The following is a 17,879-nucleotide window of genomic DNA, read 5'->3' on the forward strand; positions in this document are numbered from 1 at the left end:
ATGGACCAATTTCCCCCTCAACTCCAATACCGGATCAATTAGCCCCTCAAAACTTTAAAACCAGTTAACTGTGCTCCGGGGCGCCGGCATGGCAGACGCTTACTCCTGGTCCTCCAGAGTTAATTGCAAGGAACTACCACACTTCGGCACGCCGTAACGAATCAGTACCATTAGTCACATTTTTTGCAATTCAGTGCCAGCTCTAAGCCTAAGTGTTGCAAAGCGGTCTGACAACCGTATAAGCACGTATTGACCATGTATCTGACCGAGCGGACCCATGTGTCAGGTGACACGGTGGCGTACCTGCGCACGCCGCTTACTCGAGCCCGCCCAGTTCAGTCGTTGTTTCTGGCTCGGTCGGGTCAAACCCGAATGGGACGAACCCTAGCTTTCCTCTCCCCTCTCCCTCCTCTCCCTCTGCCCTCTCTGGCGATGGCGGCGGCGATGATGGTGCGGGTGGGTACGAAGACCTTCTCGGCCTCGGGAGCGATGACCACTTAGGTCTCGATGACGGCGGCTCCAGTACATACTACTCCAGCACCGATGATGAGGATTTGGAGGAGGAGGCGGCGCTGTCCATGGAGGACAGGGAGGCTGGGAGAGATATGGGTGGCCAATCCTACCAGTAGCCATCACTGGATCAGTGGAGCTGGTGGCAGCGTGCTATAAGTGCCTCTCTTCTCTCCTTTCTTCCTATTTCAAAACTAGGGGCTAGGGTTAGTTGCTCATGATATTTTAAATTTTTGCTGTCATTTTTAGTTTGGATGATGCTGTTTGGGATGTTCGGATTCACTCTGATGCACAACATAATTTGGATAGGAAGATATGCAGCTCAGATGTGACATTTCTGAACCTATATGCACTGATGCAAACACAAGGTTTTTCTTTCTCTGATGAACTGTACCACATGAAGAATTTAGGCAGAGGAGAGGAGAGAGAGCATGGCTTACAATTGATTGACACAAACATCAAGCTGCATCAACTAAAGAAGAAATATGAGCATAATTTAGTTCTAAATTTGCTAGTAAGGGCAACAACACCTTTTGTATGTCAAGTAGAAGAAGATTCAGTGAGATCAAATTTCAGTAATGTCTGTCAGAGAGAAGAAGATTTAGCAACTATATTGTATGAACCAGCTATTGTGTATGATCTTAGTGAGCCTACAGTTTTGATGAAGAAGGTGTTGTTTTTCATAGTCAGTGCAGCGGCAGTCCTACTCAACCTACTGCTGTGTGCACACAAGAGAGCAGAAACTTTAGAAACGAGAAGCTCAAAGCTGTAATGGAGGAAGAACCAGTGTTAGAGGAGGCACATAATAGTAGTGATGACTCTGAGGCTGGATATGACAGTGATAACAATCCTTTCTGCATGGAGAAGTATAGGATTTCTGAAGACATAGAGATAATAGAGGGGAATATATTAGCAGAGCAAGAAGTTGAAGATGAAGATTCAGATGAAGATTCAGAAGAGGAACAAGTACATTATGAGGGTGACACTAAGGTTGAGGATTTGTTTGATATGGAGGAGGAGGAGCAGGAGAAGGAGGATGAGGTTAATGTTGTTGCAAGAGAAGAACCACCAATGGAAAAACCTACAAAAAGGAGGAAGAAGTTGGCACTTAGGAGAGGCCCCACTAGTAGGTCACATTCAAGTGTGTTAGAGGAGGTGAAACCTGAAGGAAATATGCCCTAGAGACAATAATAAAGTTATTATTTATTTCCTTATATCATGATAAATGTTTATTATTCATGCTATAATTGTATTAACCGGAAACATGATACATGTGTGAATACATAGACAAACAGAGTGTCACTAGTATGCCTCTACTTGACTAGCTCGTTGATCAAAGATGGTTATGTTTCCTAGCCATAGACAAAGAGTTGTCATTTGATTAACGGGATCACATCATTAGGAGAATGATGTGATTGACTTGACCCATTCCGTTAGCTTAGCACTTGATCGTTCAGTATGTTGCTATTGCTTTCTTCATGACTTATACATGTTCCTATGACTATGAGATTATGCAACTCCCGTTTACCGGAGGAACACTTTGTGTGCTACCAAACGTCAACGTAACTGGGTGATTATAAAGGTGCTCTACAGGTGTCTCCGAAGGTACTTGTTGGGTTGGCGTATTTCGATATTAGGATTTGTCACTCCGATTGTCAGAGAGGCATCTCTGGGCCCACTCGGTAATGCACATCACTTAAGCCTTGCAAGCATTGCAACTAATGAGTTAGTTGCAGGATGATGTATTACGGAACGAGTAAAGAGACTTGCTGGTAACGAGAGTGAACTAGGTATTGACATACCGACGATCGAATCTCGGGCAAGTAACATACCGATGACAAAGGGAACAACGTATGTTGTTATGCGTTTGACCGATAAAGATCTTCGTAGAATATGTGGGAGCCAATATGAGCATCCAGGTTCCGCTATTGGTTATTGAACGGAGATGTGTCTCGGCCATGTCTACATAGTTCTCGAACCCGTAGGGTCCGCATGCTTAAAGTTCGATGACGGTTATATTACGAGTTTATGTGTTTTGATGTACCGAAGGTAGTTCAGAGTCCCGGATGTGATCACGGACATGACGAGGAGTCTCAAAATGGTGGAGACGTAAAGATCGATATATTGGACGATTATATTTGGATACCGGAATGGTTCCGGGTGAGATCGGGATAATACCAGAGCACCGGGAGGTTATCGGAACCCCCCGGGAGGTATATGGGCTTTAATGGGCTTTAGTGGAAAGGAGGGGAAAGGAGCAAGGGAGGTGGCGCCCCCCAAGCCCAATCCGAATTGGGAAGGGGGGCCGGCCCCCCCTTTCCTTCCTCCCTCCTTCCTCTTCCTTCCCTCTCCCTCTCCAAATAGGAAAAGGAGGAGTCCTACTCCCGGTGGGAGTAGGACTCCCCCCTTGGGCGTGCCTCCTCCCCTTGGCCGGCCCTCTCCTCCCCCTTTATATACGAAGGTGAGGGGCACCACATAGAGACAACAATTGATCTCTTTGATCTTTTAGCCGTGTGCGGTGCCCCTCTCCACCATAGTCCACCTCGATAATATCGTAGCGGTGCTTAGGCGAAGCCCTGCGTCGATAGAACATCATCATCGTCACCACGCTGTCGTGCTGACAGAACTCTCCCTCAAAGCTCAGCTGGATCGGAGTTCGAGGGACGTCATCGAGTTGAACGTGTGCAGAACTCGGAGGTGCCGTGCGTTCGGTACTTGATCGGTCAGATCGTGAAGACGTACGACTACATCAACCGCGTTGTGCTAACGCTTCCGCTTTCGGTCTACGAGGGTACATGGACACACTCTCCCCTGTCGTTGCTATGCATCACCATGATCTTGCGTGTGCGTAGGAATTTTTTTGAAATTACTACGTTCCCCAACAGTGGCATCCGAGCCAGGTTTTTTGCGTTGATGTTATATGCACGAGTAGAACACAAGTGAGTTGTGGGCGATACAAGTCATACTGCTTACCAGCATGTCACACTTTGGTTCGGCGGTATTGTTGGATGAAGCGGCCCGGACCGACATTACGCGTACGCTTACACAAGACTGGTTCTACCGACGTGCTTTGCACACAGGTGGCTGGCGGGTGTCAGTTTCTCCAACTTTAGTTGAACCGAGTGTGGCTACGCCCGGTCCTTGAGAAGGTTAAAACAACACTAACTTGACGAACTATTGTTGTGGTTTTGATGCTTAGGTAAGAACGGTTCTTGCTCAGCCCGTAGCAGCCACGTAAAATTTGCAACGACAAAGTAGAGGACGTCTAACTTGTTTTTGCAGGGCATGTTGTGATGTGATATGGTCAAGGCATGATGCTATATTTTATTGTATGAGATGATCATGTTTTGTAACCGAGTTATCGGCAACTGGTAGGAGCCATATGGTTGTCGCTTTATTGTATGCAATGCAATCGCCCTGTAATTGCTTTACTTTATCACTAAGCGGTAGCGATAGTCGTAGAAGCAATAGTTGGCGAGACGACAATGATGCTACGATGGAGATCAAGGTGTCGCGCCAGTGACGATGGTGATCATGATGGTGCTTCGGAGATGGAGATCACAAGCACAAGATGATGATGGCCATATCATATCACTTATATTGATTGCATGTGATGTTTATCTTTTATGCATCTTATCTTGCTTTGATTGACGGTAGCATTATAAGATGATCTCTCACTAAATTTCAAGATAAAAGTGTTCTCCCTGAGTATGCACCGTTGCCAAAGTTCGTCGTGCCCAGACACCACGTGATGACCGGGTGTGATAAGCTCTACGTCCATCTACAATGGGTGCAAGCCAGTTTTGCACACGCAGAATACTCAGGTTAAACTTGACGAGCCTAGCATATGCAGATATGGCCTCGGAACACTGAGACCGAAAGGTCGAGCGTGAATCATATAGTAGATATGATCAACATAGTGATGTTCACCATTGAAAACTACTCCATTTCACGTGATGATCAGTTATGGTTTAGTTGATTTGGATCACGTGATTACTTAGATGATTAGAGGGATGTCTATCTAAGTGGGAGTTCTTAAGTAATATGATTAATTGAACTTAAATTTATCATGAACTTAGTACCTGATAGTATTTTGCATGTCTATGTTTGTTGTAGATAGATGGCTCGTGTTGTTGTTCCGTTGAATTTTAATGCATTCCTTGAGAAAGCAAAGTTGAAAGATGATGGTAGCAATTACACGGACTGGGTCCGTAACTTGAGAATTATCCTCATTGCTACACAGAAGAATTACGTCCTGGAAGCACCGCTAGGTGCCAAACCTGCTGCAGGAGCAAGACCAGATGTTTTGAACGTCTGGCAGAGCAAAGCTGATGACTACTCGATAGTTCAGTGTGCCATGCTTTACGGCTTAGAACCGGGACTTCAACGACATTTTGAACGTCATGGAGCATATGAGATGTTCCAGGAGTTGAAATTAATATTTCAAGAAAATGCCCGGATTGAGAGATATGAAGTCTCCAATAAGTTCTACAACTGCAAGATGGAGGAGAATAGTTCTGTCAGTGTGCATATACTCAGAATGTCTGGGTATAACAATCACTTGATTCAACTGGGAGTTAATCTTCCGGATGATAGTGTCATTGACAGAATTCTTCAATCACTGCCACCAAGCTACAAGAGCTTCGTGGTGAACTATAACATGCAAGGGATGGATAAGACGATTCCCGAGCTCTTCGCAATGCTAAAGGCTGCGGAGGTAGAAATCAAGAAGGAGCATCAAGTGTTGATGGTCAATAAGACCACCAGTTTCAAGAAAAAGGGCAAAGGGAAGAAGAAGGGGAACTTCAAGAAGAACAACAAACAAGTTGCTGCTCAGGAGAAGAAACCCAAGTCCGGACCAAAGCCTGAGATTTAGTGCTTCTACTGCAAGCAGACTGGTCACTGGAAGCGGAACTGCCCCAAGTATTTGGCGGGTAAGAAGGATGGCAAGGTGAACAAAGGTATATGTGATATACATGTTATTGATGTGTACCTTACCAGAGCTCGCAGTAGCACCTGGGTATTTGATACTGGTTCTGTTGCTAATATTTGCAACTCGAAACAGGGACTACGGATTAAGCGGACACTGGCTAAGGACGAGGTGACGATGCACGTGGGAAACGGTTCCAAAGTCGATGTGATCGCCGTCGGCATGCTACCTCTGCATCTACCTTCAGGATTAGTATTAGACCTAAATAATTGTTATTTGGTGCCAGCGTTGAGCATGAACATTATATCTGGATCTTGTTTGATGCGAGACGGTTATTCATTTAAATTAGAGAATAATGGTTGTTCTATTTATATGAGTAATATCTTTTATGGTCATGCACCCTTGAAGAGTGGTCTATTTTTGATGAATCTCGATAGTAGTGATACACATATTCATAATGTTGAAGCCAAAAGATGCAGAGTTGATAATGATAGTGCAACTTATTTGTGGCACTGCCGTTTGGATCATATTGGTGTAAAGCACATGAAGAAACTCCATACTGATGGACTTTTAGAATCACTTGACTATGAATCACTTGGTACTTGCGAACCATGCCTCATGGGCAAGATGACTAAAACGCCGTTCTCCGGAACTATGGAGCGAGCAACTGATTTGTTGGAGATCATACATACTGATGTATGTGGTCCAATGAATGTTGAGGCTCGTGGCGGGTATCGTTATTTTCTCACCTTCACAGATGATTTAAGCAGATATGGGTATATCTACTTAATGAAACATAAGTCTGAAACATTTGAAAAGTTCAAAGAATTTCAGAGTGAAGTTGAAAATCATCGTAACAAGAAAATAAAGTTTCTGCGATCTGATCGTGGAGGAGAATATTTGAGTTACGAGTTTGGTCTACATTTGAAACAATGCGGAATAGTTTCGGAACTCACGCCACCCGGAACACCACAGCATAATGGTGTGTCCGAACGTCGTAATCATACTTTACTAGATATGGTGCGATCTATGATGTCTCTTACTGATTTACCGCTATCATTTTGGGGTTATGCTTTAGAGACGGCCGCATTCACGTTAAATAGGGCACCATCAAAATCCGTTGAGATGACGCCTTATGAACTATGGTTTGGCAAGAAACCAAAGTTGTCGTTTCTTAAAGTTTGGGGCTGCGATGCTTATGTGAAAAAGCTTCAACCTGATAAGCTCGAACCCAAGTCGGAGAAATGTGTCTTCATAGGATACCCAAAAGAAACTGTTGGGTACACCTTCTATCACAGATCCGAAGGCAAGACATTCATTGCCAAGAATGGATCCTTTCTAGAGAAGGAGTTTCTCTCGAAAGAAGTGAGTGAAAGTGCGTTATATCGACTAGAGGGGGGGGGTGAATAGGCGATTTATATGACTTCTTAACTGAGGAATTTGCAGGTGAGGAAATTCCTTAGCGAAGAACTACTTGCAGCGGAATAACTACTCAAAAGTAAACATAGCAGAACACAAGCATGGTCATCATGATGAAATGAAGACAAGCACAGAGTACAGAAAGCGTAAACACTGGATAACACAGAATGAAGACAAACAGACTAAAGAAATTGAACTGAGGAAATTGAGAAAGTCTTCAGTCAAAGTCTTCAAACACAGATATGAGGAAATGAAAGAGTTGAGGAAATAGAACCAGTAGGCTTGGTGAAGACAATGATTTGGTAGACCAGTTCCAACTGTTGTCTCAGTTGTACATCTGGTTGGAGCGGCTAGGTATTTAAACCTGAGGACACACAGTCCCGGACACACAGTCCTCACCGTATTCTCCTTGAGCTAAGGTCACACAGACCTCGCCCAATCACTCGTGGTAAGTCTTCAGGTGACTTTTGAACCTTCACAAACTCGGTCACTCGGCGATCCACAATTCCTCTTGGATGCTCTAGACCATGACGCCTAAACGTCTGGAAGAAGCATAGTCTTCAAAGGTAACAAGCGTCAGATCCACGCAGGATCAATCTCTTCAGTGATGCTCAGTCACTTTGGGTTTGTAGATGTTTGGGTTTGGGTTTTCCTCACTTGGTGATTTTCGCTCAAAGTCCTCGGAGGATGGGATGCTCTCAAATGACAAGTGTCTGTTTCTCTCGGAGCAGCCAACCAGCTAGTGGTTGTAGGGGGCGGCTATTTATAGCCTAGGGAGCAGCCTGACATGATAAGACATAAATGCCCTTCAATGATATGACCGTTAGGTGGGTAGATATTTTGGGACAGCTGGCGCATAGCACAGCAACGGTCGGAAATTTGAGTATCAAATTCCTCAGGGCTATCATGTTCCTCACTGTGTAGGCAATCCGCACTGGCGAATTCCTAACTCCTTAGTCAGAACAAATTCCTCAGAGACCAGAAGAACTTCGTCTTTGTCACTGAATAATATGACTGAACTATATGAGATTTCCAATGGCTTCACTCGAAGGGATTGGTAGGTGTAGGATTTTGAGTTGAGCATCACATGGAAATTTTTCCTTAGTATTTCCTCGACCCCCTTTAACAGTACGATGTTTACTATGACTCAAGAAAGAGAAAATGAAACTATAAAAACAAGAGTCTTCACGCTTCATGTTCCTCGAATGAATACCAAGTCTTCAAGGTCACACCAATTTCTTCACTTTCAAAGTCTTCAGAAAGTCTTCAGAAATCCAAAGTCTTCAGTCGAAGAACTTCATTTTTAGGGGTCGACTTTCTCTGTAAATATCAAACTCCTCATAGACTTATAGACCTGTGTACACTCATAAACTCATTAGTCTCTTAACCTATAAGTCTTCAATACACCAAAATCACTAAGGGGCACTAGATGCACTTACAATCTCCCCCTTTTTGGTGATTGATGACAATATAGGTTAAGTTTTCAACGGGGATAAACATATGAAGTGTAAATACTAATATTGAGGAATTTTATTGCAAGATATAGAAGAACTCCCCCTGAAGATGTGCATAGTGAGGAATTTGCTTTTGAAGCAATGCACACCTGAAGACTTGAATCATGGAGATCTCCCCCTATATCTTGTAATTCATACACGCATTTGACATAGTATATGAAGAATTTGAAATGCATGATGAAATATGGTGACTGATGTAATTCAGCATGCGTGCATAAACATTACTGAGAAATAAGCATGCAGGAAAACTACAGCAAAAGTATCAGGTCACCATAGAGTTTAAGTTTACAACTCGATCCAGCAAAGTCATCAGAAAAACGAGAGTTGTAACTTAAGAAAAAAACGCCCATATAAGATAGACCCGCTTGAAGACTAACTCAAATTTCTCCCACTTTGTCATCGAATGACCAAAAGGATCGAAACTGAGGACTAAGCCCCTGAAGAATATCAAGTTGAAGAAGGAGCGCCAGCGTTGTTGGGGTCGTTTGTTGTTGTAGGGCCTGCTGCAGTGTCGTCCAAGTCTGCATACTCGTCGGTGTCACGTGATGAAGAATAGGAGCTTGCCACCAAGGAAGGAACCTTGACCTTCTTGTATTTCTTCGGTGGAGGTGCAGACCAGTCAAAGTCTTCCTTGAGACCCATTTTCTTCAGATCTTCTTCACCATATACATGTGACAGAATAGCCCAGGTGCGACCGAAGACTTCATGGAGGTAGTAATGATTTTTCTTCACTGCATTATGTGTAGCAGTCATGTTGTGAAGAATTGAACCAAACTGATGCTTAACCCATTTATGGTTTCGATCCACCTTCTGGTGAAGACTTAGCAGAAGCTCACGGTCAGTCATCACACGAGGAGCAGTGGCTTGAGGATTTGGCTTGGAGGCATGGGCAGCAGAATCATGAGTGGCAGAGTCATCATTGGTGGAATAAGATGCAGGTTTGCGAAACTGACCATCCAATGGATGAATGCCTTCATCAATAACAGCCGGTGCCTTGCCCTTTTCATCAGCTGAGGAATAGGTCCGCTTGAGGACTTCAATCGGGGGCAAGTAGCTGAGGTGATTCTGAAAATCAGCCTTGTAGTTGAGTGAAGACCTTGTCCTGAGGAATCTCATAATCCAAGGTGCATAAGGCTTCAGCTCAAACAGAGAAAGTGCAACATTTGCCAGAGTCCTCATGAAGAAATCATGATAGTTGACAGGTATGCCATGAATGATGTTGAATACCAGATTCTTCATGATGCCAACAATTTCCTCATCAGATGAGTCGTGGCCTTTGATTGGACTCATAGTCTTCGTCAGAATGCGATAGACTGTCCTGGGTACATACTGCAATTCCTTCACGAGGAATTTTGTCCTTGAGGATTGACCAGGTTTCAATGGCTTCATCAGCACTTGCATATAGTGATCTGTAAGCTCAGGCTCTTGGGACATGCAACGAGCTCCTTCAGGTGGAGGACTGATGGGCAGGGCGTGAAGTAATTCAGAGGCCGGTGCTTTGTAGTGAGTGTTTTCGGTCATCCAGTCCAAAACCCAGGAGTTCAGATCATCAGCATCTCCTGTGATATGCAGTGTTGCGTAGAATTGAAGATTGAGCTCTTCATTCCAATCAACTATGCCTGTGCAAAAGTTGAGGAGGCCCGTGTCATGAAGCACACTGAGGACAGGTGTGAAGCATGGCAGTGATTCCATGTCCACATGAGGAATATGCTCGTGGTCGAAGACTTTGTCCTTGTTGAAGAGCAGTGAAGAATAGAAGTTGGCTGGCTGGTGGTCCAGAAGCGCTTCCTTCTAAGACAAGCAGAATCATAGGGATTGTAGTCGGTGAAGAACACGTGCTCGCCGAAGAAATCATCAGCCTTGAATTTCTGCTTCTTTGAGAATGAATCCTTTGGTTTGGGCTGAGGAGTGTCAGTCAATTGCATTATTACCTCAGGAATTACAATCTCAGGCTCCACAGGCTGAGGAATTTCAGCTTCTTCTTCAGTGACAGCCTGGGTCTTCAATTCTTCATTTACATTTTCTTCAGCACTAGTGGCTGGAATTTATTCATGGACAGACGGTGTGGCATGAGGTTCATCAGATCCCATTTGAACTGTAGTTACTGGGGACTGAGGAATCTGTTGCAATGGTGTGAACAGTGGAGAGTTGGGGTGCTGACTTTCCCAAAAGTCATCATTTAGCACAAGTGTGGTACAGCCAATGTCCACATCCTCATCTTCCATTTCTTTGACGCCAGCCTCTTCAGCAGTAAACTGAGGCATAGGCGAGGAAACAACTGGAGTTGAAGGGATTGCATCCACTTCAATTTCTTCATCCAACTGCTCTAACGAAGCAGCAGGAGGATTTTCTTCATCGGATTCACTAGGAATCACATATTCTTCATCATAAGGAACATGGTCCTTTGATGGCATGGTTGAGATAGGAACAACATCATTGGGGTTTTCAAACGAGCTGGTCAAAGACTTCATCTTCTTCGGAGCTGAAGAATCTGATGAAGTTGATGCCTTCCTTTTCTTCACTGCTGCACGCTCTGTAGCCTTAGTCTTCTTCACATCTGAAGCAGATGGAAGGATCGGAGTTGGGGTAGGCGCAGGAGGAGCAGAGGAATTTGGTTGAGTTTCTTCAGGCACAACTAATGCAATTGCCCTGACCTCTTCATTTTCTTCAGGCGCACCACTAGTGGATGCCCTGGCAATTTCATCTGCGGCTGGAATGGAGTCATCAGCCCTGGAACTCACATTTTCTTCAGCAGACTGAATGTCATCAGCGGTGCTGGCATGATCTTCAGTCGGCTGAGCAGATGCTTCAGCCTGAGGAATTTCTGGTTGCAATGGAGCTGCAACATTTGGAGAGAACTTTTCTGTCAACTTCACAAAACGGACTTTGGCTCCAAGCCAGTCAGCGCGGTATACGTCAAATTCATCACTGAGTTTCTTGATCTTAGATTGAATATTGACAAGTTCTTCAGTTGTCATAGAGACAACGTGTTTCTTCAGAAAACGCTCCTTCTTGTACTGCGCTTTCTTGATCTGCCTGGCCTTTTCAAATTTCCATTTCTCTTCTTGTATGAAGGCAGTCAGCATATGACTTTGGCCAGGAGTCAACTTGAAATCGGGCATAGGAGTGTTTGGGTCCTTGTGCCAGAGATCAATGTAGTCGAGGATCAACTTTGGATCCAAAAGCAGAGGCACATTTGTGCCCTTGGCTCTAGCGGCCCTGAACTAGCAGAGGAACTAGCAGAAGCTCCTGAGGCAATAGAGATGCCTGTAGTCCTTTGGCACGTGGCAAGATGCACAAGTGCAGAGGATTTGGTCAGAGCAGCTGAGGACTTTGGCGGAGGAGCTGAGGATTTTGGAGGAGCAGGAGCAGCGTGAGGAATTGGCTGTGAGGGCTTTGAGGAACTCGGCCGTGAGGGCATTGAAGAAGAAGCACTTGGCTTGTGAGCAAGCTTCTTTGACATGGCCTTCTTAGGCTTGACAGCAGAGGCCTCAGCAGAGGCAGCAACAACAGCAGAGTCCTCGTTGAATTTCCTCACTGCTTCTTTTGCCTGTTTGGCCAACTTGGCCTGACGCTTGGCCCGTACTTCAGGATAGTCCTCACCACGCTTGAGGCTGGTGGGATCTGCTACTTGGCCAGGTGCCAATGGAGGTCTTGAGCATGGAGGGGTAACAGCAAATTTCTTCATGTATTTGGGAGTAACATATCTGTACTCCCTCCACTCTCTTGCCCATCTCCTCTCAATCTTTTGAATGCGCACCTTGCACTGATTTTTATCTTCCTCAGGGGGTGTGTAGTATCCAGCATAGATGTCCTCAGGGATTTCAAAAGCAGTGTTGACCTCATGCCTCTTTCCTCCTTTCTGTGGCTTCTTTCCATCAGCCATTTTCTTCAGATGAGGAATTTGAACGATGGAATTCTCTGAAGATGTATGCAACTTTTCTTCGAGGAACGCTGCAAATGAGTTAAGTTGATGAGAACCTAGTGATTCAGCAGCGGACATGAGTACCTGTGAACAGAGTATAGTTGCGAGGAATTTGGAGAGGTCATATGCGTTCTCAGAAGTTTTTGTAAAAAGAACAAGTTTGAGGAATTTGACCAGATGAGTCTTGAAGAATTTCACTAAGCGTTCTTTGTCTTAGGTTCCAAAGTTGTATAGATAAAAAATCCACACAATTGAGGAATCTTGAAGAAAAATACAGCTTAGAGAAATGAATCAAGAACAAATGACATGTGAGGAGTTTAGTGTGTGAGGATTTGAAGAAAAACACCTTTGAAGATTTTGTAGAAATCATTTGAATCAAAGAGGGCAGTAAAAGTAACTTTTAATTACCCTGTATGAAGAACACGACGAACTGGGATGTGAAGATGTGAAGTTCGTCAGTGCAGATCTTCCACGCCCTAACTTGGCTGAGGAAGACAGCTACGGCGGCGGCGGAGTGAAGAAATCCGCGGCCGGCGCGAGTACGACGACGAGGTCGAGGCAGTGAAGCTCTTCCTCACAGGCAACGATGAAGTAGTGGCGGCGCTAGGGTTTGAGAAGCTCGAGCGGGAGTGAGATAGAGCGGAGTAAAATAGAAGTGAGGAAGGGGAGGGGGTATTTATATCCACGGTGAAAAACTGTTCGCTCGGAGAATTTGGACGAACGTGCCCCTGACCCTTCTCATTCGCTTGACATGTGTCACCCACGTACTTAGAAGTGGAGATCGTGTGAGATCGTGGGTGAATAGATAAGTATTTCGTGGGATGCGGAACGGTTTGAGCGGCAAAGCCGAAAATTTGGATAAGATAAGTTAAAAGTTCCGTTCGCAGATTCTTCAGCTGACAAGGACACAGTGAAGATTTTGAACGAGTTTAAAGTAGAACGCACATGAAGAATTTGTGAATAGAATGGGTTGAGTTTAGCATAGAGGGGGAAGGGTCCGATCACATTCACTTAGCAGAAAAACCAACTTGAAAAATTAGCCATAAGTGAATGTTGTGGAGGACATAAACTCATATATATATATATATAGCCAATGAAGAAAAACGACAGAAACAGTGAAGACAATGCAAAGTTGAAGAAAATGAATAACTGGGGAATTTCAAAACTGAGGAAAAACTCAAATTGAATATTTTCAACTTTTGGTGGTGGCGAGACCCACCATGTAAGAATGATGATTCCAGACACCGCGTACAATTGTCGTAGGGTTCTGAGAATCAAATTCTTCGTTAATTTCTTCACAATTAGAGTGTTATTCTTCATTGATTGAAGAAAAACATTTCTTCATGTGTTGCGAATCTAAGTCATCAATTTCGCATAAGTGTTAGGATGAGTGTCCTTTTCAAAGAACATTTGAAGATTCTAAGATATTTAGCTCACACCGCAACTTGCTAAATCTCTTCTCATCCAAGGGCTTTGTGAAGATATCGGCTAGCTGTTCTTCAGTCTTCACATGCTCAATAGAAATGTCGCCCTTCAACACATGATCACGAAGAAAATGATGATGAATCTGAATGTGCTTTGTCTTCGAGTGATGAACTGGGTTGTGAGCAATCTTGATGGCACTCTCATTGTCACAGAAGAGAGGCACATTCTTCACGTTGACGCCGTAGTCCTTGAGAGTTTGCTTCATCCACAGCAATTGAGCACAGCAAGAGCCAACAGCAATGTACTCAGCTTCAGCAGTAGACAGTGATACACAGTTCTATTTTTCGAGGACCAACAGACCAAAGATCATCCGAGGAAATGGCATGTGCCAGATGTTGACTTGCCATCCACACGATCACCAGCATAGTCAGAGTCTGAATATCCAATGAGATCAAAAGCCGAGCCCTTGGGTACCATAATCCAAGTGTTGATGTGTGAGCTAGATATCGAAGAATATGCTTCACAGCCTTATGGTGTGATTCCTTCGGTGTAGCTTGAAATCGGGCACACATGCAAACACTAAGCATAATATCTGGCCTAGATGCACATAAGTACAATAAAGAACCAATCATGGAGCGGTATACCTTTTGATCGAAGTCAATGCCATTTTCATCAGTACATAGATGGCCATTTGTGGGCATAGGAATTTTGACGCCTTTGCAATCTTGCATGCCGAATTTCCTCAATACATCCTTGAGGTATTTCTCCTGAGATATGAATATGCCATTGCGCCGTTGATGAGTTTGAAGACCTAAGAAGAACTTCAATTCTCCCATCATAGACATTTGATATTCTTCACTCATCATATAGGCAAATTCATCACTATAACGTTGGTCAGTACAGCCAAAGATAATATCATCAACATATATTTGGCACACAAACAATTCACCATCATAAGATTTAGTGAAAAGAGTAGGGTTGAGTGAACCAGGTTTGAAGCCTTTCTTCATGAGGAATTCCTTCAAAGTATCATACCACGCCCGAGGGGCCTGCTTGAGGCCATAGAGGACCTTATTGAGTCTGAAGACTTTGTCAGGATGCTTTGGATCTTCAAAACCTGGGGGTTGAGCAACATATACTTCTTCCTCAATCTTACCATTGAGGAATGCACTTTTCTCATCCATTTGATATAAAGTGATATCATGATGGTTAGCATAAGCAAGTAATATGCGAATAGCCTCAAGTATAGCAACAGGTCAAAAGTTTCATCGAAATCAATTCCTTCAACCTGTGTGTAGCCTTGAGCTACAAGTCGTGCCTTATTCCTCACCACAAGGCCATTTTCATCTTGCTTGTTGCGGTAGATCCACTTTGTGCCAATGATATTGTGCGTGCGAGGATCTAGACATTTGACCAGTTCCCAGACGTTGTTGAGCTCGAACTGATGTAGTTCTTCTTGCATGGCCTGAATCCACTCAGGCTCCAGAAATGCTTCATCTACCTTAGTGGGCTCTGTGATAGAGACAAAAGCATAGTGCCCACAAAAATTAGATAAATGTGAAGCTCTTGAGCGTGTGAGAGGACCTGGTGCTTCAATGTCATCGATGATCTTTTCAACTTGCACTTCTCTTGCAACGCGAGGATGAGCTGGTTGTCGTCGAGGAATTTGATCAGCATTTTCTTCAGCACCATTTTCTTCAGGCGCGTCAGCTCGACGTTCTTCACGTTCTGGAATGAATTCTTCAGCAGATTCCTTGGTCGGAATGACATCCTCAGTAGCCTTGAACTTGATAGTTTCCTCAGGTGCTGGTTCATCTATCACAGAAGGTAGGTGCTCTCTTTGCGAGCCATTAGTTTCATCGAACCGCACATCTACAGTTTCAACAACCTTGTGAAGAACGTTGTTGAAGACTCTGTAGGTGTGCGAGTCCTTTCCGTAACCAAGCATGAAACCTTCATGTGCTTTCGGTGCAAATTTAGAGTTGTGATGAGGATCTCTAATCCATCATTTAGCATCGAAGACTTTGAAATAACTCACATTGGGTTTCTTGTCAGTGAGGAGTTCATAGGCAGTCTTTTTGAAGAATTTGTGAAGATATACTCTGTTGATGATGTGGCATGCAGTATCAATTGCATCAATCCAGAAACGACGAGGCGTTTTGTATTCATCAAGCATAATGCGAGCCATCTCAGCAAGAGTCCTGTTCTTGCGCTCCACGACGCCATTTTGCTGAGGAGTATAAGGAGTGGATAACTCATGAGTAATACCAAGTTCATCAAGATAGTCATCAAGACCAGAATTCTTGAACTCAGTTCCATTGTCACTTCTGATGTGCTTGATCTTCACACCAAAGTTGGTTGAAGCCCTCGAGGAAAATCGTTTGAAGACTTCCTGCACTTCATGTTTGTAAGTAACAATGTGTACCCATGTGTATCGAGAGTAATCATCAACAATAACAAAGCCATATTGAGATGCTTCATTTGAAATTACAGAATAATGATTAGGACCGAAGAGATCCATATGAAGCAATTCAAATGGTCGAGTAGTGGTCATGATAGTCTTTGCTGGATGCTTAACCTTGGTCATTTTTCCAGCTTCACAGGCTCCGCATAAGTGATCCTTGAGGAATTTGACATTTTCAATGCCAATGGCATGCTTCTTCTTTGCAAGCGTGTGCAAATTCCTCATGTCTGCATGACCAAGTCGTCGATGCCATAGCCAGCCTTCTGAAGCTTTTGCAAGTAGGCACACGGCTGGTTGTGGTCTTGTAGAGAAATTAACAATGTATACAAGTCTCCTCTCCTAAAGCCTTCGAAGACTTTGGAATTGTCAGCTTCCATGATCACAACACAACGATGCTTGCCAAAGACAACAACCATATCAAGATCACAAAGCATTGAGACAGACATGAGGTTGTATCCTAAGGACTCGACAAGCATGACTTTGTCCATGTGTCGATCCTTTGAGATCGCAACCTTACCTAGACCCAATACCTGACTTTTGCCTTTGTCAGCGAAGATGATATGCTTCAGATGCGATGGAGATAAGGGAGCATCCATCAATAGATTCTTGTCACCAGTCATGTGATTTGTACATCCACTATCGAGGACCCACTCAGTGGCTTTGGGTTGATCATCCTGCAGATGAATTAGTGCAGCTTACGAACTCATATACTTCCTCAGTGAAGAATATGACATCAATTCATCAGATCAATTTCATCAAGCAATAGAACAAATAAAGCAGTATGAGGACGTGAGAAATGAGAGTTCATTTCTTCATGATTAGTCTCCGTCCTTTCAGGTACATTTCAGGTCTCCAGCAAATTCTTCAGACGTTTGAGCACGTGTGGAGACCTGACCCTGCAGAAGAGATTAGTTCTTTTTCTTCACCACCCACATCTGAAGGGGTGGCAAAGAGTTCATCACTCCGCGAGCTCCATACAAGAAAGGTGGCATAGAAGCCAGTCCATTTCGTTTCACATAAGAGGAGCTAGGATAAGCATATGAATAGGCAGAGAAATTCTTCGAGGACTTATGAACATAATGGTTAGAAGAATAATGCTCATATTCATAGCCCTTAGCTCTTCCCTGCGAAACAGAGTTGTTAGCACGATGATATTCATATGAGGAATTTGATCCACGTGAGCAATTTGGTCCGTATGAGGACTTGGATCCATATGAAGAATTTGGTCCATATGAAGAATTTGATCTGGGGTTCCTATTCTTCACAGGTGGTGTCATTAGGACATTCACCTGAAGACTTTCAAGGCACCTTTTGGGAACCCAGATTTTCTTCATAGGGGAACCGTTCCTGCAGTTAGTGCCAACATATCTAGCAAATACTTCACCATTCTGATTTTTGAACAGTTTATAGTTGGAGTCAAATGACTCATTAGAAGAATGAGAAGATTCACATGTAAAGCCAAATAAATTGGATGGATCAACTGGAGGTCCCTTTGCAGCAACCCATAAAAGTGCATTATATCGACTAGAGGGGGGGTGAATAGGTGATTTTTATGAATTCTTCACTGAGGAATTTGCAGGTGAGGAAATTCCTTAGCGAAGAACTACTTGCAGCGGAATAAGTACTCAAAAGTAAACATAGAAGAACACAAGCATGGTCATCATGATGAAATGAAGACAAGCACAGAGTACA

The 17,879-nt window shown here is 43.9% G+C and overlaps 1 pseudogene; it reads left to right on the forward strand.

Moving 5' to 3' along the window:
- LOC123142598 (protein SOSEKI 5-like) overlaps positions 1-17,879 on the forward strand; it is a 109,544-nt pseudogene that overhangs the window by 19,262 nt on the left and 72,403 nt on the right.

The sequence above is a fragment of the Triticum aestivum genome, chromosome 6D (assembly GCF_018294505.1).
Source record: "Triticum aestivum cultivar Chinese Spring chromosome 6D, IWGSC CS RefSeq v2.1, whole genome shotgun sequence".
Taxonomy (NCBI): domain Eukaryota; kingdom Viridiplantae; phylum Streptophyta; class Magnoliopsida; order Poales; family Poaceae; genus Triticum; species Triticum aestivum.